Here is a 21,351-nt window from a genome sequence, read left to right on the forward strand (position 1 = left end):
CTGGGGAGAGTGAATGCCCCTGTGTCACTGTGTTGGTGTGCCAGCACTGAGCCGTACAGAGACATGGTCATATTAGTGTTCTTCCTATCTTTGTCATCTCTGATGGTTCCTCAAAATCCCTCCTTGGCTTTCAGAGTCACACCACGAAAAATATTTAAAAATCCAGTTTTTAAAGTGAAGCAGATTTGTCGCAGGTAAGAACAGCTGGAAAGTCCAGTCTGTAAAGCTGTACAGCGTGGCTGCTGCTTATCACCAAGTTCTCTGCTGATACAGCTCAGGCCTGCTTTGCACCAGAGCTCCCATCTTGGGTCAGAGTATTCACAAACTTGTTCTTCACAGTGACTTATTTGGCTCCACAGCCTTTGCTGGTGGACCTCAGTCTGGGATCAGGCTTTTTGCTGATTGTCCGTATGAGATCATTCTTGGAGATTTCATTTTATTACTGTTTAGGGAGGTTTGTTTTGCTGCTTATCAATGGGTAAGTTAAACAGCCCCGGTGTAAAGCTTGTGACTGCTGCCATTTATGGTGCTCTAACACAGTTTCAGGCTTTTCAAGGAAACTGAAACTGAAAATTTCAGGGGCAGGAATTGTGAGTTTTGTTCAAGATAGAGAGGCTTTGCAATGGTGCATTGTAAATAATGGCTGTTGTACGTGGCTTGCTCATTTGGGTGTTTATCCTATGAGTCTGTTGGCTTGGTTGAATAGAATTAGGCAAGCAATTGTTGGAGGGGATCCAGCGAACCACTGCCTCACCCAGTCAGGATTTCAAGGTTAAGGCAATGTCAGAGCTGTCTGCTGGGAGAGTCTGGTGATGAAACTCCAGCACTGTCACAGATATTTTTGGTTGTGCAGTGGCAACATTGGGAATGAGATTACGGGCAACTAGAAAGACTTATTTATTCAGCTGTTATTTCATGTTTTCTTTTCTCTCTGAAGCTCAGGCCTGTGTCATTGGTGTAGTTCAGGGAAGACCACAGCTCACACTGTGCCTTGGATTTGTGATCCTGTACAGTGAGGAGTTCCTATGGAAACGTGTGGTGCCTCCCTGCTGGCTGACATGCCAAGATAGCCTTTGTTTGGGAACCAGTGTACAAACATGGGTCCCTGGTCTCATCCTGATACAGTCAGGACATAGATGGGATCTCCTCCGGGTCCCACAGTATGGATGTTGCGTTTCTTTATCTCTAGGCAGATCTCCAAAAGGAATAGCTGCCAAGCCCAGTTAAAACTTTCCCATTAGTAGGTCCAGAATGCTTCAAATCTGGGCACATTTTAAAAATGGAGATTTGTCAAGTGCCAGAAGAGATCTGCTTTTCGTGGTGGACTCAGAGAGACCAGAGAGGAAGCAGCAGTTCACATTTGGCTTTGCAATGTGACACACTGCACCTGTGAGAGCTCTGAAGGAGGAAGAGCTACTACCAGTCATGCCTGTATTCTTTGAAGTGGGGGTGGTTGAAGTCCCTGGTTTTCCAGGCCATTCACCCCTGTTAGGTCAGGTAGGTCATTAATAATGGCTTTGCACCACCAGTTCAAAAGTTGTACAACAGTCCAGGAGATGGAAAATGGAAAAATTCTTGTGTTCTCAAATGTCTTTTAATATCCCTGCATATGCTGAGGTGTAGCTGTGAGCTTACTCCTTTTGCTACCACCCTTTTTGCAGGTTGGGGACAAGGAAGCAGATGGATGGGTCCTCAGAGGATGTGATTTATGAGTATGGTTTCTTTGTTCTAGTGGAACCATAGGGCAGTTAACTGATTTTACTTCAGTTCTCTCTGGGTTTTACTTCCTCAGCTTAGTCTGGGGAACGAGTTTGGGGAAAATACAATCAATACAGAACTGGCAACCTAAGTCAATGAGACTTTTTCTCACATTTAAACAGTAGACATTTTACCAGTTGGCTGCAATCTGTTGTCAGAGTGGAAATGGGGATGGTCTGAAATTTGCCACTGTAGAGGATTCATGTTCTGGTGCATCTCAATACAGCAATGTCAGATACAATGCTCTCCTAACCACTTTTTGGCAGTTAGCATCCTCTGAGTGAAATCTGTCTTTCAAAACAGTATGGAAAGTCAAGAAAAACGCTTTTAAAGTATGCAGACAAAGTTTATGTTTTATTTTATAGGTTTTGGATATGAGGGGAGGAAAGTTACATATTGCTGTGTTCTTAAGGCTCGTATGAGGTAGCCAGAGATGATGAACTATCTTACTGAAAATCCTGTTTCCTTTTGAGTCAAAAATCTAAAATCCACTGAGGACATAAACAGTCTTTCTTGTTAAGAGTTTCTCTGCAAAATTAACATAATAAATTACCTAATTTTTGGATGAAAGACCCTTTGATAACACCGTTTTACGTGATCCATGTTCATGTTATCGTTGGACAACATTTTGGATATTTTTAATGTGTCATGCTCAACAAAAGTTTTTGAAAGACCTTTTCTGTCCTTAGCATGGAAAAGTTTTTCCACTTCCTTTTCTTCCATCAAGCTTATTTTCCCAGCACTTATCCTCTCTCATTATGTCTTATCTTTCTTCTGGATAAGATTGTTTTCCCAGTTCGTACCCAGAAGCCCAGTTAACTTCTGAGTGCAATCTTTCCATGCCATGGTACCCAGAGGTTCAGAGATAACTCTGTTTGCTTGGGTAATGTTGGTGACTAGAACACAATGCAATTTTAAAACCTTTTTCTGGAAGGAAAAAAAAAAGACCTTGTATACCTCTGGAGAATGGAAGTAAATTACATTCTTCTATTATATATGTCAATCTGATTATGGGAATGGTGGAATTAATTTATCTGGTTATGAAGAACATGGCATCTTCTAAAATGCACATGATTATTTTTAGTTTTGTTGATTTTAGCTGAACCGTACACATTTTTCAGTGTGTATTACAACTGCATATTGTTTTCTGAGACAGAGTGAATGCAGCACTAGAAAGCAATTATGGAGCTAATATATTTCCCTGAAATGTACTTTGTGATGCAGGATTTTACTCATGTTTCTAAAAATTACTTAAACTTCTGCCTGAATTATCCTGGTATCACAAATACCACTTATATCAATTTATCCTGAAGATACCGTCTTGGTAAGGAGAAGTATTCCATTGCTGGCAAATATAACTTGCCTTCCATAATGATGATTTTCCCAGGGTCCAAAATGTTTGTCCAGCAGTGAGTGTAATGCCTACCTTTTCCATGCACTGGGGCACCTACCCTGTGTGCCACAAAGAACAAAAAGAACGTGTAATTTTGCACTAAAACACCTAAGCAACAAAGCAGACAGTCATCATACAAAAGTAACCTCTTCAAACAAACCCTCTGTCACCCAGCTTCCTGGTGAAATTTGTGTAGAAGTCTGTTTTCCTTTTTCTCCTTGTACCACATGTTGCCGCAGTCTCAACTTCAAGAATGATCAGAGACCTATAAAACATGATCTAAGGGGAAAGATTGAAAGAATTGGGGTTGTTTAGTCTAAGGAAAAGAAGGTGTTGGGAAAAATGATAATGATATTTCAAAATGTAAAATGTTTCTCTGCAGAGAGAAGGAATAAGGTTTTCTTTATGTTCAGTGGGTCTAGGGCAAGAGGTGATGGCCTTGGAGATTTTAAAATTATTTAAAATAATTTTTTAAAATTATTTCCTAATTGGAGATTAGGAAATTATTTCAAACTGCAAATGTAGTTTGGCACTGAAAATGATTATCTGGGAATCTAATTTGCTGAAGGCTTTGAAAGGCAGATTAGGTCACATGTCTGAGGAATGGTTTTAGTTGCAGTAGATTATATGGATATAACCCCAAAAGGTTCCTGGCTGGTTTGTGGTGTTTTGTTTCTCTCAGGTGATTTGCAGCAGATGCTTTACTGCTGTGTGATTTTGATTGTCACGCTTCCTTATATGCTTAGAAGATGCCAGTAAGAAAATATGTCAGTAGGTAAAAAATGGGGTTAGTAGAATTGGGTGGTGATGTTCCCAATTGCAGAATATTAAGAAATCACAGTTCCTGTGGGAAAACCTTTGTGTTTGAGCAGGAGTGTGGCATGCTGACCATGTCCTCCTCACAGGCTTTGGGACAAAACTGTTGGGCTGGCTTTCAATAAGTGGTGGATAGTCAATGCACAGAAATGTATTAACTAATCTTTTAAATTTTATTTTAATTTAATTCTAAATTTGAATTGAAGCATTTGTATTTCTTCACTTTTTGCTGTGTTTAAGTATGTCCTGAATTTGCAAGAAGTGAACTCTATCCAGAGTTCACCAGTGGCCAGTTTGTTAGATAGTCAGGTACTGCCACTGCAGGCTCAGGGTTATTCTACTCAAGGTGTGGTGAAATTGTAGATATTTGAAGTAGCAGAAGTCACAATTATCCCAACTACTGAGGGATATGAAGTTGAACATTATATTGTTTCATCACAACGTGACATTTATCTTGGAGACTTTATGTTCCTTCAGTTCTCTGCAACAGTAAGATAGTATCCAAAAAGCTTGTACCTCTTTGAAACAGAATTGGGGGATTTATTGTTTGTTCAAGTTAAAAATTCTGCTGCACAACTTAATACACCTCTTGTTCACCTTCTCCATAATCTTCCCATTTTTCTGATTTCCACCATTCTTCCTGTAGCCTAAAAGCTCTATTTTCTTCCTGTAGGTATCTATAGGTCTCCTGCAATAACAGAATGATGAAATGACACTTGGAATGACTCCTGAGAACCTAGGGAGTGTGACCTTCTGTCAGACAACTCTGCTCAAGTCCAAGATCCCCTATGTCTTTGTCATTCCTTGACAGAAAATGGTTGAAACTCTTGCTGGATACTGAATGAGGGCTACAGGTACTGTGTTTTAATCCCTTGCTGCTTAAAAAAATTTCCCAAGATTGCTACAAGTCAAACTCTTTATTTTGTGGCCTGTTTGTATAATTACAGCAATTTTAGATATCTGAAAACAGCTACAATGCTTTGTTTCAGTTTTTCCTTATGGATCATGATTTGTAAATGTCCCACATGTTTCACTGTCCTGCAGACTCCTCCTTTGATTCACTTTCCAGTAAGCATGACCTCCCATAGAGTGATCCAGTTAAAACCTCAGCATTGAGTAAAGAGAATATTATTTAGTGTGTGCAAAAATACCATTTATCAAACTTAGTGTCCTTCCTTTTTCCTAACACGTTGTTGCCTGCAGTTTGTAGCGCCTGTCACTCCCTATCCTTCTCAGTGTAATTCCTGCCTACTCAGATTCTCTTATTTTATGCTTCTCCAGATGATTATTCTGAAGGGCACTATTTTGCACTTCCTGTTGGAACTCTGGTCTGTGACAGCTTAGCTGGCTGAATTGCAGCAGACAAGTTACTGGAGACTGAACAGAAGGAATGTGTGAAGAAACCATGGAAGATTTTGTACTAAAAGTATTAGGTGGTTGTGAATGACTGCCCTTGGGAAATTCACTTTGCCCTCTGGCCAGAAATGTTTCTTCTTCTTCTTCTTAGCATTTAGTTTTACTTTTTGATGAGTCCATGTGTGCACAGGCTCCTCTTGGAGAGACAGACTGGAAATTTGTACCAGTATTTGCTTTTGCATGCTCTGTGTCTCCTGAAAAAAAAAAAATCTAGAAAACTCTATCACGCAGAAAACAGAAATTGTCATAAATTAAGTCTTCCTGAAGACTTAATTGCAGAATGAAAAGGAATGCAAGAAGGTAATTTTGCAGTTCCTTAGTCTGTCCTGCTTTTGGTTTTGTGGAGATTCCTGTAAGACATGAAAATCTTGATTGTTTACTTATGACAAAAGAGGAGAGAGGCCATTTTTTTTTAGCAGAACATACTGTTTAAACAAATACTTACCACAGTGAAACAAGACAGCTAAAGGTACTGGAAGTCTATTTTTTTGTTTGTGTGTTTTAAATGTTTCAAAATATTTGTGTCTTAAAAGAAATTAGTTTTCATTTATTGTGAACTGCATGCCTACAGTTAGTTTTTGTAACAGGAAATTGTTCCCTTTTTCAGTTAAGTTTATTCAATTTGCACACTCTGTGGAGCTATGTTAACTTTTATTTGGAGGTTTTATCGTCTTAACAGGCTTGTGCCCTGCTTCAGAAATTCAGCTGTTAGGCTGCATATTGACTTAGAAACCCACAAACACTCCATTTGATGTTTTGGTCTGTGCACTGTTCCACAAACACTCATTTTGACATAGGTGAGTGCACAGAATGTCTGCAAGACACAGGGGATTGTAATGGTGCATTTTGCCTCTGATTTACAAGCTGTACACCAGCACAGTGCAAGGGTTAAGGACAAGATAAAAAAATCACTTGCTGCTGTTTTGATTTCCTCAGGGGTTATTGTTTTTACATGAGAAATGAGGAATGCAGCAAGGACCTTTCCTGTGCCAAAATTTCAAAGTATGTTCCTGTCAACTGTGATGCCATTCATAGGTTTTACATCAGAATCTTAAATTTGGATATAAAGATCTCTGTTGTAGAAGCCCCATCTTGTGGACAACCAATCAATGACTACTTCAGCACAACTGAATTTTAAATATTTAGAATAATCTGGAGATATTTTGGTAGTCTTTGCAGTAAACTGGAGAGTTTTCATATTTCTGGACAATTTGAAAACTTCATTCGTGTGTAGAAATCAGCATATGCTTTTCAAAGACTATTTCCACAGGAGAGAACTTGTGAATTACAGAGAGGTATTAACACAGGAGTGGAAACAAGGATGTTGTCCTCAGAACTCTGTTTAAACTCCAAATCAGCTAAAACACAAGCCTGAATGCCTGGAATTCCTAAAATAGCATCCTGTAGCATTTGGGTAGTACAAATGAGTCTTTGGGTGACAAAATCATATAAGGGCAGAAAGACATTCTTTGAAAAAATTGTCAAGAGAGAGAGAATAGCAAAGTGTGCATGAAAACTGAATCTGGAAAATTTGGAAACATCCTTAAGGAGTTTGTTTCAGCACAAAGTAATGGAAGAGGTCAAGCAACTCCAGAGTCAATGAGTCAACACACTGGGTGAGAAAAGTGTTGGGAAGGTAAAAAGAGTGTGAAAACTAGCCTGTGATAAAAGCTATTTTCAGGTTTCAGTATGACATTGGTAGGATAGATTAGATATGTTCTATTATTATATAGAATAATATATGCCTATAATTAGGATATCTTTTTGTTGCTCTGAAGAAATTGGGTTACTCTATGACAGTTTTCTGTTTCTTCCACATGAAGAAAGCAGGAACCTTCATTATAGTTTTCCATGTAGTGATTAAGGCAGTAATGAAGGAGCCAGAAAATGTGGCGACATCTAGGGAAAGGTTGGCAGAAGTGCCTCCAACTGAAGCACCTCCACTGAAAATGTAGCCACTTCTTCTTCTGTCAAGGTGGGGTTTCCAGGGAAAGTTTTGTTGGGGTGGCTTACTTGGAAGGGATGCCAAGAGTTAAAAAGATTCTGGCCTGTGAACAGAGTGCCATTGCAGCCCCTTGGATGGGAGGAGGACAGGGGTTACTATTCCTGCATGTGGATGTCTCTCTGAGCATGGGGATCAATAGAGGCAAAAGCTCAGGATCTGAACATTGCAAAGCCAGGAAATAATTTCTTTGTTCTTACCTTTAGTAGTTTGGATGAAGTCTTCACTTTTAAGACATACCAACTACCATATATTTTACTACTTAAAATTACCTTAAAAAATAAGTGTACATGTGCCACTTTACAGTTTAAGTTTAAAATAATTGTTTACTTCATATTAAATTGAAATACTTGGATTTTCATCATTCAGTAGTCTGGGAATTTCATAAACAACTAATTTGTCACATATATAGATTTAAAAAGTCACCTTCCTTAATAAGCTAACAGATAAACCTGTAAATGCACATTATCAGTATGTTACTAAAAAGTTCACAGAGTTGTCTGGGCCTGACTGACTCCTTTTGCCTCTCATATTCTTTTGGAATAGAATTCTACATTTTTGATGAAGGGCATCTTTGATTAATTATTTGAGCCATTGCAAAACCTTTGAGAAAAATGTATATTCCAGATTTTTACCTCAGTCTGCTCCTTAAGGAAGAGAATGTTAAAACATCAGCAATATACAGGAGTTCAATTTTTACCTGAGAACAAATTCTGCTGGAACCAGCATGTGCAATCAAAATCAAAATCTTTCTTGGTGTGAAGTGAAGCCAGGAAAGGAGCTTTGCATCTCCTTTCTGTGGAAGTTGTTTCTTCCTCAGGAGACAAGGAACAGCAGATGCTTGTTCACCCCTCAAGGGAAGAGCATGTGAAGTGGGAACTACTTAGAATTCCCTGCACTTCAATAATCAAGTATGAACAGTTCAGCAAGAGGAGTGCAGATAGATATTAGTGTGGTGTGCAATCTAGAGGAGCTGTAGACCAGGAAAAGAAAATGAATATGTAAAGCTTGTCATAAAAGGGAGTTGGAAAGCAAGGATTTGTTCCAGTGGTGTTGAGGGAGGGAATAAGGGCTGCTCAACCCTGCTCTACCAGGTGAGCTCATTGTAGTACAGAGGAAGGACAAGCCTTGGTGTAAAGGACAGACTATTGCCTTATTCTGAGCAGAAGGCTCTAGAAAAAGCAAGTGTTGGTAAAAGCAAAAGTCTCTGAAGGAGTAGAAGACAAGGGCAAGCATTCAGTGATTGTATTGAATTGTATTGTAAATTACAGTTGTCTGTATATGCCCATATGAGGAGGAAGGGAACTGATAACATCAAGAAGTGTGGTTTGTTGTACCATCCCTGCTAATAGTGTTCAGTTGCAGAGGGCTCATTGCTAAAAGTTGCAGAGTAATATGGATCTCTCATACTGATAGATCTTTCAAGAAAATACAGCAGGACTGGGATCTCAAAGTTTAAGTGTAAACCTGCACTAATCCATTGTCACAAGAATTGTGTAGGTGTATAAAATTGATTTCAAAGGGAATGAAGAGGTGTGGCTTGTGAATTGCTACTTTTTTAAGATAAAAAATTAGTTCACACATAGGTCATGTTAAAAAAAGAAGGTAACTTTTCATCCTTATCTCTTTCTCAAGCACATTTTTATAGATGTTTTCTTTGGTTGCCTCCAGCCTTTCTGCTGTTTTAAATATTCTCAAATTTTTACTGAGATAAAAACATTAAAAGATGTAGTAATACTGATATATCAAGTGATTTAACACTAAAAAAGATTTTTAGTGGCCATCTGAAAACAAGGCTTGATGTGTTAGGTCAATACAAAACCAAATCTATACAGTTGAACCTGGAGCACTTGTGTTTATAATGTAAGAAAATGTTCTTTTAAAGCTGTCTCTGCCTTGTGTCCCTTCTTCTTCCAGCCCAGTCCCTTTCTCCAGAGCTGAGGTGGTGCCACATTGCTGTGACCCCAGTGCATCAGTCACCACCCTAGGATCCCCTTCCCCAGGGATGGATCCTGGTCCCTGTGCCTATCCCTATCAGCCACTTAAGGAGAAGGACAAGCCCCTGCCTTCACCAAAGATGACCCAAATCTCTCCTGAGCCTTGTCCAAACAAGTCCAGTAATTTACAGTTCATTATGGCGAGATGCTTTTTCTGGTATTAATGTCATGAACATTTAAAAATGTTATCAGCCAATAATTGCTATCACAACTTTTAATTCTGTGTTTCTGTTTCAAATTTTCCTCAGTTCAATCAGAACCAAAAGTTAATGCCCGTTGGCTAATTTCCAGTGCATGCCTCCACAGAACAACTGCTGCCTTTAACTGGTGGAGAGATCAAGGCTTGAACTGACAAAAGACATCTGTATTTTGGAAAACAAATTAATGTTTATGTTTTAATTTACAAGTTCCTGGCTCTTTTATGGTTCCTGTTTTTCAAGTAATGTCTCTTTGGATCCCTAGCTGATGGAGAGTCAAAATGGAAAAGGCCCATGAGAGAATTATCACAATAGAACATCTGGTCTGCATTGGAAAAAGCTGAGGAAGATATTCAACATCTCTGAGACCAGAGGCAGCTATGAGGCAGTTTGAAAGTCAGTCCATGAAAAATTGTGCAGGTTGTGGCCACCTGGGCCAATCCAGTGTTGTTTTGGGAAGAGCTACTCTGCTCCTGAACATCTGAATTTTAATATCTCCCTTCAGCAGGGATATGTGAGAGCTGGGAGTGGTATGGAAGGTGTTTGCTTTCCATAAAGTTAATCTGAGTCGTAGCATTGTCCTAATTATATTGTGGGTTTTTGCCAGTCTCCCAGATTTCTTTTGAGCATGCAGGCTGGAGTTAAAAGGCTTTCCCAGGGCTTTTGGCATAGCTTTATAAGAAAGTGGATGGAAAGGACTTTGTATATTTTTGGAAGAATATTTTGCATCCTGCTTTAAACTATTCCAGAAGGTAAAAGGACATTAGCTAGACTGTATATTGGCTCATATGCTGCTATGTCACTAATGGCAAGGAGTTTTATTCCTGTTTTCTGCAGTCAAAAGCTGTAGGAAACACAAAGAAATCATGGATCAGCCAGGGCAGTAAAGATACCACTGAATTCAGAGGGAACAAACTCCTTCCACCACATGCAACTTTGGTCCTTTAAGTCATTATAGCTCATGCAGAACAGAAACAATTTGACATGTATAACAAGAAACATTGCAAATTGTTTGCCAAACAAAGACTTATACTGCAGATGGAAGAACTGATGAAAATTGTTTATAGATGGGGAACTAAATGTAGATTTTTCAAGAACAAGGTTGCTCTCTTCCTTGCCAAGACAAACAAATCTGATAGACCATCTCATGGCTTTAGGCTGCCTGAGGACCCACTGGAAAGTCTATAGACCTTTTTCCACAGAAAATTTGTGTATTGTCAATACATTAGGGTATTGTCCACAGTTACACTGTGGCAGCTGCAGAGGAAGTGGAAGGATCTCAGGAATACATTAGGGAGAGCTGGATTTTTGGCTTCTGAAACAGTGTGGAGTGCTTTTGGAAACTCTGGAAGTTTAGAAGCTGGATGTTACTGCTGCAAAAGGTTATCTGTGGGTTAAACATAATAGTAATTAATCTGCTATCACTAGATCTTAACACTAGCAGCACAGTGAAATTGAGAATTCCTATCCTTTAGAAATGCAGTTTCCAAAATGCATTCATTCCTGTGAAGATACCCTGACCTGCACTTAGAGATTTTCAGTGTTACCTTTAGAAATCTGTGCACAGATGTTTTTACAAAGCACTGTGTAATCATCCCAAACAACTGGTTTTAATGGGCCTAAATAAAACTGGGTTTTATTTAGGAAATCATGTAATGACAACATAAATACAATCCCTGATACTGACATAAAACATGTATTAGCAAAATAATGTAGTTTGTATTTCCCTGATATAGAGCAGACCCTGGAAATACATAACTCATCATGTCCTTAAAATTCTGTTATATCTGTAAACACATACATTGGCAGAGAGGCTCAGCAGCATCCTGAGCTGCATTAGGAAAAGCACTGCTAGGAAGTCAAGGGGGGTGATTATTTCCCTTTACTGGTGAGACTCCAGTGGAAGTACTGTGCCTGTTCTGGGAAGTTCTGGGCTCCCTACAGCAGGAAGGACATGGAGATGCTGGAGTGAGTGCAGGAAAGGGCTGTGAGGATGGATAAGAGAGCAGCTGTCCTGTGGCTGCCCAGAGAAGTTTGGAAGTTGCCATGGTTGAAGATGCTCCAAACCCAACTGAGCAAGGTCCTGAGCACCCTGCCCTGGGTGATCCAGCTTTGGGCTGGGCTTGGACTGAGCAATCTCCAGAGATGCTTCCAGACTGGGAATGTTTGAGGCAGTTTGCTTGTGTGTTGTCAGCATTTTAGCTGGAATTTGACTGTGGAGGAATCCTAAGGAGAGCAAAGGCTGTGACCCTAGAAATTTATCCAGATGGCTGAGGCCCAGCAAAGGCATAATGGGAGCTGCTAAGTATTTTGAATGTCTCATCAGAGTGATATTTCACTTGAAAATACAAAATAGAAATTGCTTGGGTCTTAATGACACTGAATACCCATAATATTCTCTCACTTCAGCTGGACTGCAGATGGTAACAAACTCTATCTGGACATGCTTATTTTAGTTTAATTTTGCCCTGTAAAATCTTACCTTATACTTTACTCTAGAAATTAATGCTTGATGCTTTATGGTGCAGAATTTATTTGTTAGTTTGTTCCACACTTTCTTTTCTTACTAGCATTGATATTAACAAATTAGATCATATTTTGACATTTTGCTTCAGTAATAGTCACATACTATGTCTCAAGGAGTTGAGAATATCATAATTTGAGCAAGGTAGAATCAAAATATATAATTACATCAGATTTTTATGGCACTTAGCTTGTAACTATTCTTACGCTACATTCAGAATAAGAAGAAAGATGAAATTCAAAAAGGCTTTCACAGTTTAAAAAGATTTATGTTGAAATATTTATGTTGAAACAAGATTTATGTTGAAAGGCAAAGATAATGTATTTTTTTTAAATCAGCTGAATAGTGGTAGGAAGATTCACCTGTTTTCATCATGAAAATGCCAAGGAGCTAAATATTGAGAATTCCCAGATCCTCCTTCTTTTGAAAATTCTTTGTCTTTTATATTGCCTCTAAGGAAAAAGGAAAGCATGCTGGAAAAGAATAAATTGTGCAACATTGCACAAGTAATTAGGAAATAAATATATTATAAAGCATTTGATTTCATTCTGGTTTTGCACTTCAGCAAGTGAAACAATATGTGAACCTGTTTACTTATTATCAGTATATAGAGTCACATTGGGTCTGACAGATCAAGGCATAGATGTATAAATAACACCTCTGATAGTTATTAGAGGACATCAAAATTAGCTGGGGATGAGCCCATTGTGAAACCACAAGATTAAGACTTCAGACAAAAATAACACATGAAGGTCAAATGCACTTAGTCATTAGTTTCTGTCTCTGCTCCACTTTCCCCTGACTTAATGCTTTTACAGCACAACTCCTCCAATTCAGTCTCCTCTATCCTGTGTGGGATGAGGTTTTTGGTGGGGAGAGTATTACTTTAAACTGACACCTCTAGCTGCAGTTCTACTTGTACTGATTTCCTTTTATAAATGTGTAACCTATTATATCTATCCAAGCCTGGCTGAGCTCCAAGTCACCCATTTCTCAGTAATACAGGAAATTAAATCTAATGTCTAATAAGCATAGAGGCTTATGCAACCTTCATTCCCTGTAAAAAGTATTAAATAACATAATAATATTACCTTGTCTTTTGATAGCTAGAGAGTTGTGCACTTAGTTTTTTATGTAGACCAAATTGGCTCTACTTTTGGGCTAGAGGAGTCTGGGTTTGTCCATTCCTGACAATTTCCTGACAATACCCACCACAGCTCTGTGTCAGTTGGCACAGCATTTAAAAATGCAGAAATCTGAATTTAAACCATACTGATTAGCAACATAATTTCAGGGCTGTGTCTCCTGCATGTATCAGTTCAATAAGTGGATTTATATTGAATAATTTTAAGCTGTTACAGCCCTCTGAAACCATTTCTCTCTCGCTGCTGTAATACATAAAGTGACATAAGGCCACTGATGCTGTGGAAATTGGTTTTGCAGTTGATATGCTAATTCAGCAAGAAATCAGTGCTTGCAGAAACGCAAAGAAAATTATTTTAATCTACTGCCATGCTACTTCGTTGGCTTTTAGGAAAGAGATAATTAAAACATTCAAGGGAGTTCCAAGTCTGTGGAGAAAATACCATTTTGGAGATTTAAGGTTATTTTTTCTTCACAGCTTATTAGCTTCTTTTCTGAAAGCAAATAGGCTGAATGTGATGTGCACAAATGTAACATTTTCACATGGTCAAAAAATGAAGACATTTTTATTTTAAAATATTTTTATAAACTGAGCTCAATATAAGAATAAACTTGGTTCAGTCTTTTCTGTGTCACTCACCCCATGTTTACAGTAACTGCTCCTGCAATTTTGTGGATGAAAACTTCCATGCAGATAAATCCAGGGCCATTAATGAGGTTGTACTGTGCAACTAATTGCAGTGGGGAGCAAAATTACATTAATGGTGCCTAAGGAGAAATCTCTGCACTCAGTGTGAGTAAGGGGTAGCCTTATTTTTTCCAAAACAAGTAATTAAGTTAAATTGAAAACAATAGTCAATCTCTAAGAATAATCACTAAGAATTTGAAAGCCCTATATTTTTTTCAAAACACTGCACTTATAGTAGGGAATTACCAGGCACAAAAAGTAAAATAACTGTAATGTTTGTTGTATGAATATGCCAAAGGGAAAAAAAATACCAGCATAAACTCTTTCATCTTTTTGGGATAAAAAATAGACAAAATAAAATTGCATTTCTAAGAAAGAATTTGTAAAATATCTGTATTGTAAAAATTGTGTTGCCATTGTCATGTTTTAGAAGATATTTTAATTTTATTATATAATAAAGAAAAATGGTGACATTTTGCTTTCTGTTCTTCCATATAACAGGTACAATGCTGTTTGCAGAGGAAGGACACCAGTTCCAACAAGAGTAAAGGATGAACTTCATTGGAGATGAGTTGGCTTTCCTGGCTGCTCAATATTTCATTTTAGCAAGTCTGAAGTTGGTCCAAATCTTCATCTTCTCCTGCACTTTATCCTAGTGCAAATACCAGGTTGTATGTAGTAATTTATTGAAGAGAGAGAAATAGAAAATGCAATTCAATGTTTCATTTCATGCTCCCCAAACTTCCTCAGACAGACACACCCAGGGTGAATGTGTGCTGCACTCAGCTTGGAAATCCTCTGTTATAAATTCTGGCTCCCCTGTGCTTTCCTGCTTTGCCCTTACAGCAGATGGAGTGGTCATAAAAGGAACACCCTGTTACCTCAGCTACAAAAGGTTCTGGGAATCTAATGGCCAAGAGAGTGGAATTTAAATTTATTTTTGTTTAGCTTAAGCATCTAAAAGACCCACCAGTTTATCTTTGTCAGAGATTGTTTTTCTTTTGGCTTAGCTTGGCCACCAATCTCACTGTTGAGTTTACATTTTTGGAGTAGGACCCAAGGTTTTCTCCATGTGTTTGGTATTATGATTCTGACTTTGCAAGTCTTGTTACTTGGGATAGGTGTAAAAGTCATGTCTGCTTGTACAGCAAGAACAGAACTGGGGTTTGGATGCTGCTCCTTAGTCTGTTGAGAAGGAACAAAAGAAGTGTTGAAGGCTGCCACTCCTCTTGGCTGACAGGCCAAGAGCTGGTAAAAGCTGCAAAGACCCCTGAGCAACCTGATGATGGTATTTATTACAAATTTTATTTCCTAGATGGATTTTGAGGGATATATTTTTTAATGTAGTTATTCTACTCTACTTTAGCAAACCGTGTGTGACCGTACTTGTTTTTCCAAAATGCCTGTTTTAGTTTTGTTTCCACCAGCCAAGTTCTCACTCCACGAAGCAACGTCCACAAGGTGGTGCCACAGCTAACAAGTTTGCAACAAATGAGGCAATAGTAATTTGATAATTCTACCTTCTTTTTGTAACTGACTGAAATATCTGCATCATTAAAGAACGAATGATTATTTCATAAGCACAGTATCACAGGTTTGCAAGCTTTTTTTTTTAAACCTCTTGTGTGAGCAGAGGTGGGTCTGTCTGCTGAGCAAGAACAGCACCCACACACCTGTGACTGTCCCAAATCCTGTACCAAAATGAAGAGGCAGCTCAGGGTTTAGCAGACAGGCTGATGGAGAGCTGTGTATTTCCCAGCAGGGTTACCTGTGCAAACACTGGGATGTGTCTTATGTTTGTCTGGGTCACTTCAGGAGGAGTCAGCCCTAGTCCTGACAAACAGAATAATTCATCCACAATTTCAGTCAGCCCCAGTCCTGACAAACAGAATAATTCATCAACAATTTCAGCTAAGACAGCTTCCCCTTACCCTAGAGTGCCATTGACTTGCCTCCAGCTAGAATCTCTCTCTTTGGTATGGTAGGCCTGTATCAGAAAGAGAAAAATAACAGGGTTTGCATTATATGTTTCCTCTAAATTGCTACATTATGATTTTAAAACTTACTAAAATTCTTCTGGTTTGTAAGAGACTCAGTGGAAATTATATATACCCAGGAAAGATGGTTTGTCCTCCAGTTATAAAGCAGAATGAGAGTTAGAGGCTTATTTGAGTCCAATTCTGAAAGTTGTCAAATAACACAACTGCCACCTCTTCTTTTTTTTCCCCCAAGGATCATATCTAGAAATTATATTTTAAATGTTTGCAGTATTTTAAAACTTTATTTTGGTTTCAACATCTGTTTGGAAAAGTAAGAATCTGAGAATGAACTAAAAATACAAAGTCATAAATAGGTCAACTAGATTTAATTTCTGAGTCACTGTGTCCAGTTAGCTTGTACTAACTGAATCATTACAGTGACACTGTCAGAGTATTTCTGTAAGATTGTTCTGAGTGTATGGATGCAATGTGTCTTGCAATTAAAATGACATATTTCTGGTGTAGTTTGGACATTGCCTTTTTTTTTCATTTGCAAAATTGCTTTCACGAATGTTTATTTTTCAGATATTTTGCATGGAGAAAAAATGATGCTCTATTCTAAAGGGGGGGAATGACAGAGTTTCTGAGATCATACCTCTAAGTCTCCACGGTGTAAAACCCCCAGATATGTATTATTTTAGTAATTTAACAACTGAATTGAAAGCCTGAACACTTTCCCTTGCAATATTTGCAATGGTTCTATGCTCTTATTGGAAATCCCGTAAGTATTTTTAAAAATCACAAAACCGTTTTTCCTCTAAGCCTGATTTTCTCGTTTCCCATTTAGGCATGAACAAAACCTGCTTCAGCTCCAAATCTTCGTGGGAGGAGGTAAGTTGCAGTGTTTTAAGTTAGGAGTCAGTGTGAGCAGAGCTCAGAAATCCTCCTGCAGATGCGCGGCGTTCGCCGGAAACAATTGAGAAAGGCAGTGGTATCCTGCAGGATGTGTGTGACATGCTCAGCTGGGGCTTGATTTACACAGGGCCACATTATAGATTATACATTCTGGTAATTGTGGGATTGTTATTGCTGGGCTATATCTAAGCACAGGAAGTACATATAAGCACATTTGAAGTGATAACATCCACTCCTGTTTAAAAAGCAGTATTTTGTTCTCCAACGTAATGCAGCGTTTGCAAAGGAAAATAAACAATTTCCTAACTAGTACTTAGCAGACTTTTAGGGCAAAAAGCTGATTCATTATGGGAAGGCCACAAACAGCATTTACAAATAAATCCACATCAACTTCTACTCTTAATCACTTTATTTTCTTTTTCAGTATGGACTCTAATCCAAGATCTGGAAGGAGACAATGCATTGCCATCTGAAACACAAGAAAGATGAAAATAAGTTTTCAGTGTGCCACTGAAACCACAGCGCTAGGTTTCTGTTAAGGAGAATGAGTAATACCAATCTATCTGAGAAAGTTGCTGTGAGTAGGTTATAATTCCATCTAACTGATAGGGCAGATTATGTATTCTGCAAGAAAATTATCCCAGCTAAAATCTTGCCCTATTGCTTCAGTTCAATAAGAAAGCCCACCCACCATACCCCCTTAGCTGAAATCCCCCTGTGCTTGCTTGTCTGACATGAGGATTCAGGAACAGGTCTATTCTCTATCCAGCATCCCCAGCCCAGTCTTATTTAGGAACAGATTGCCTCCAACCTTGACATGGAAAGAGGAATCTGTTCCTGCTGCTGCTCCCAGGATGTGGGCTGTGGGTTCACCCTCAGCTCTGCAGCTGGAGCCAGTGTGTGTTGAGGCCTCTCTCAGAGCCTCACTACCCATTTCTCTTTAGCAGTGTAGGCTTCAGACCTTTCTGTGCACCCAAGGAAACTACTGATCAAGCCAGGGCTCTCCCCACTTCCCTCCTGGAGGGGGATATGGATGTGTCCAGAGGAGGGATGCAATAGCTATTTCAGATTTTATGTGCCAACCTGTTCTCCACAGACAGCACAAACTGACAGAACACATGTAACATATGCTGTGCATGCTGTGCCTATTTCTCACTTTGTTTTGCTGGGGGAAATAGATTAAAACTGGTATTAAGTTTCCCTCTTGTTCCTCCAATTACAGAAAATTATCAGGGAAGAGAAAATAAGACAGAGATTTTGTTCTCTCAAAAGGCCTTCCAGCTTAATGGTGTTTTTTTTTTTTTTTAATATTATGAAACATTCTTGCCTGCCTTAATAGATGAGAAAAGAAACAGTAGAACTGTGAAACAAATTAATACATCAAAAACTATCAACCCCTGGACCATAGTTAAGTCTATATCCATATTTGTAATAGTGTTGCAGATTGATAATACAATGCTATATTGATTACTACACTATATGCATAGTTTTGTTGAAATGATAGTTCTGAGTGAGGTTTTAAACAGACACTGCAACATACTGTAAAGGACTGACCTACTAACAGATCTAATAGTGATGTGATAAACTCATACATAAAGTATCCCAAAGCCTAATCATTTGTTTCACAGTTTCACAGTTTTATTGTCTTCTGTCTGTATTATTTAAGATTAAGAATGTGTTTTCCTTTATAAATTTATAAATGCAACTGGTCTGAAATTTTTTGACAGTCAAACTAGCATTGGACAGAAGTATAGTTTTGTCAGATCTCACATTAACAAAATTTTGAAATAATAATATGGCTGATGTCTCAATATCAAGATGCCTTTTCTTTGGGATAGCCTCATGAAAATACTCTTTTGGAAGTGTCACCTGTGTAGGTAAGCTTTGATTTACAAGATAATGCTAAGATATGTTTAATTTTAATTAAGGTTTTCACTGTTTTCCTGAATAGGAATATCTGTCCCTAGTTTTAACTTGTAATATCCTGTTTAACAAAGGAGTACCTTCAATCATACTTAGAGTACTTATGCAAGTTTTCACAGTTGGTTGCTGGGATCAGGGCTGTAAAAACAAAGATCAGGTGAAGATCCTTTCTTGGAACACAGTTGGATATGTGCCTTTATTTTTATTTGTAGTTCTTAAGTCTACTTGACAATTATAACTTTGATTAAATGTCTTAATATTTTTGTGTGTCACTGGAGTTGAGCAACACACCTACATTGCTGCAGCATGTGTGAATCTTCCTGCAGTACATTGAGGTTTTGGCTCTCATTAGGCAGTAAGACATGTTTCCTGCAAAAATATGCCACAACTTGAAAAGGAGACTCTAATTTCACTTGGGAAATGTATTTCATCCCTCCTACATGACATCAAAATCATTATGCCCTTAATTGTGACTATGAAAATGAAAATACCAGGCCATGGGATTTGCAATGAGCTTGAGACATCCAGAGGACATTCTGTAAGTTGCTTCAGTCTCTTTATTTTGCCTTGTCTGAAATCTGTCTGATTTTTGTTTCAGTTTGTAAGAGCAGTTGTTGGTGGAAATGTCTGTGTTTCAATTGAAGTGCCCTAACAAACTTTGTGGTCTCACTTGAGCAGTATAACAGAGCCCCCAAAACAACTGAGATGTCTTTAGCTCTTAAATATTCAGTTTAAATATTCTATTAAATACTCTAAAAGGTAAGATTTTCCTAAGCATCAGAAGGCAGAGAGTTTAAAGATCAGACTGAGCCATGCCTCCTGCATTTGTTTCTCCAGTAAATCTGTCAGGACACTGACCAGCTGGGCTGCCAGATGTGCTCCTCCACATTTTGGGTAAGTAATCACTTGGGCCTGGGATCTACTGTACGAGCTGTGCCTGAACCCATTTGCAGTTATTTTAGGTGACACACTAAAGTGGTCAGCATAAGCTCAGAAGACTTTATCCAGCACTTTGACAGCATGCCAGAAGAAATTCCTTGGGATTCAGAGTCTAAGATTTCATTTCAGTTAATTGTCAGGGTGACGAATATTATTTATTCCACTCAAAGACTCATTTTAATCGAAGCCATGGTCAGATAAGGTCAATGCAGGCAAAAAGATATTTCTTCCTGCATAGAAGCCCATCTAGATATAATCCTATTTGCTCTTCTGTCTCTAAATTTGATCTGCAAGGGTAACAGGAATGGAGACTGCAGCTGGCCTAGGATTCTCTTGCATTTAAACCTGATGTAATTAGGCAAATCTATTTTCCCACCAAATAAAATTATTATAGACAGCAATATTATGAACTGAAACCCCTCAAAGTTGTTAAATTCTGTCCACTTTGGAAAAGGAGCTTCATCAGGCAGATCCTCAGCCAGGCAATGGAGCCCAGTGGGCAGAGTGCTGGACAGAGATTGAGAAATCTGAGTTCTCTTCCAAACGCTCCTGACTTTGACATGACCTTGAGCTGTCACTTCTCTGTGCTGTGGTTTCACAGTCTATATGAGCAGGATAATGATCCTCCACAAAGGTTTTAGAGTTGCTGAAGGAAGGATCAGTATGAACATGACATTTCTTGCACTAGCCTGAGCTGGATGCAGCTGTGGTTAGAGGTGGCCAGGATTTGGTCAATTCCTCATGTATTCCAGACAATCTGGGAAATTTTTGTTGTTAGGCTCCTTGCTTTCAGTTGTCTGTCAAAACACATTTTCATGTTAAAGGTCTTTCTTATCTTTCAGACCATTTCAAAATATCTCCAGAAAATTTCATTTTATTTAGTTATGCATTAATACTCACAGTTCATATTCCCGTTACTGGGAACTGCAAAGTGCCTCTCAGGATCATACAAATGGTAGCATGGATAATGTATCTTTGACCTAAAAAATAAAAGAGTTTTGCAATATTATAATTAACATATGTGGGGAAATTATCTGTTAGTTTATGTTACAAGATACTCCAATTTGACTTTTAGTTTGAAAAATTCTCTTTGAAACTACAATTTTTTTTTCAAATTATATCTTGATTTTACACATTTTGTATTAATATACAACAAGCTCTGTGCACAAAAAAGAACAGTCTACTTTCAAAACTGCTGAATGGTTTGACCTCAAGGGCATAGAAACTGTTGACTCATTGTTTTTACTGCATATAATATTAGTCCTTTGTCACATCCAGGGAATGACATCATCTTCTTCATTGTTAGCAGCAGGTTTGAATAACAGAAAAAGTGCAGCATTAGTTGTCTGCTGTGTTTGTTCTTAATAAATGAATGGATATCTGGTACCAAGAATCAGCTTAGGGTTTTTGGGTAACATTTAGAACAAGTTTGTGCCCAGAGCCTGCCCAGAGCTTTGCTCCTGGCCACCATCTGCAGGGCAGTCGGGCTGGCAGGAGCACGGAGCCTGCAGAGGGAACATCTCTGATGGCTCTGGCTGCTCCTAAGTGATAAGAGGAGGCAGGAAAGAAGAGGCTAAGCACAGAATGAAACAGATCTGTTCTTCAAGGTCAGCTCAGTAAAAGGCATCCCTGCACTTCTGTGAATCATACTTCTCTGGAAT

The 21,351-nt window shown here is 38.5% G+C and overlaps 2 long non-coding RNA genes across 9 annotated transcripts in view; one reads left to right on the forward strand and one right to left on the reverse strand.

The window, feature by feature from the left end:
- Window positions 1-18,932, forward strand: LOC146433725 (uncharacterized). 4 transcript variants are annotated; one of them, XR_014853698.1, is made up of 4 exons: window positions 1-1,497; window positions 4,641-4,821; window positions 14,436-16,804; window positions 17,253-18,932. It is a non-coding gene; the product is annotated as an uncharacterized LOC146433725 (long non-coding RNA). The 4 variants fall into 4 exon arrangements; XR_014853699.1 differs by lacking the exon at window positions 1-1,497 and adding an exon at window positions 9,303-9,975 and having other exon boundaries at window positions 3,652-4,821; XR_014853700.1 differs by lacking the exon at window positions 1-1,497 and having other exon boundaries at window positions 3,652-4,821; window positions 14,436-15,809; window positions 15,855-16,804.
- LOC146433726 (uncharacterized) overlaps window positions 14,351-21,351 on the reverse strand; it is an 18,173-nt gene continuing 11,172 nt past the window's right edge. For 2 of the 5 annotated variants that reach the window (XR_014853693.1, XR_014853694.1), the window contains exons 2-3: window positions 20,591-20,670; window positions 14,351-15,921 (exon numbers count right to left, since the gene is read on the reverse strand). This is a non-coding gene — a long non-coding RNA (uncharacterized LOC146433726). Of the gene's footprint in view, window positions 15,922-17,201; window positions 20,488-20,590; window positions 20,671-21,351 lie in introns of all 5 variants that reach the window. The other 3 variants (XR_014853692.1, XR_014853696.1, XR_014853695.1) reach the window with 3 other exon arrangements.

Source organism: Lichenostomus cassidix, chromosome 8, assembly GCF_008360975.1.
Source record: "Lichenostomus cassidix isolate B80296 chromosome 8, HeHo_3.0, whole genome shotgun sequence".
NCBI classification, from domain to species: Eukaryota; Metazoa; Chordata; class Aves; order Passeriformes; family Meliphagidae; genus Lichenostomus; species Lichenostomus cassidix.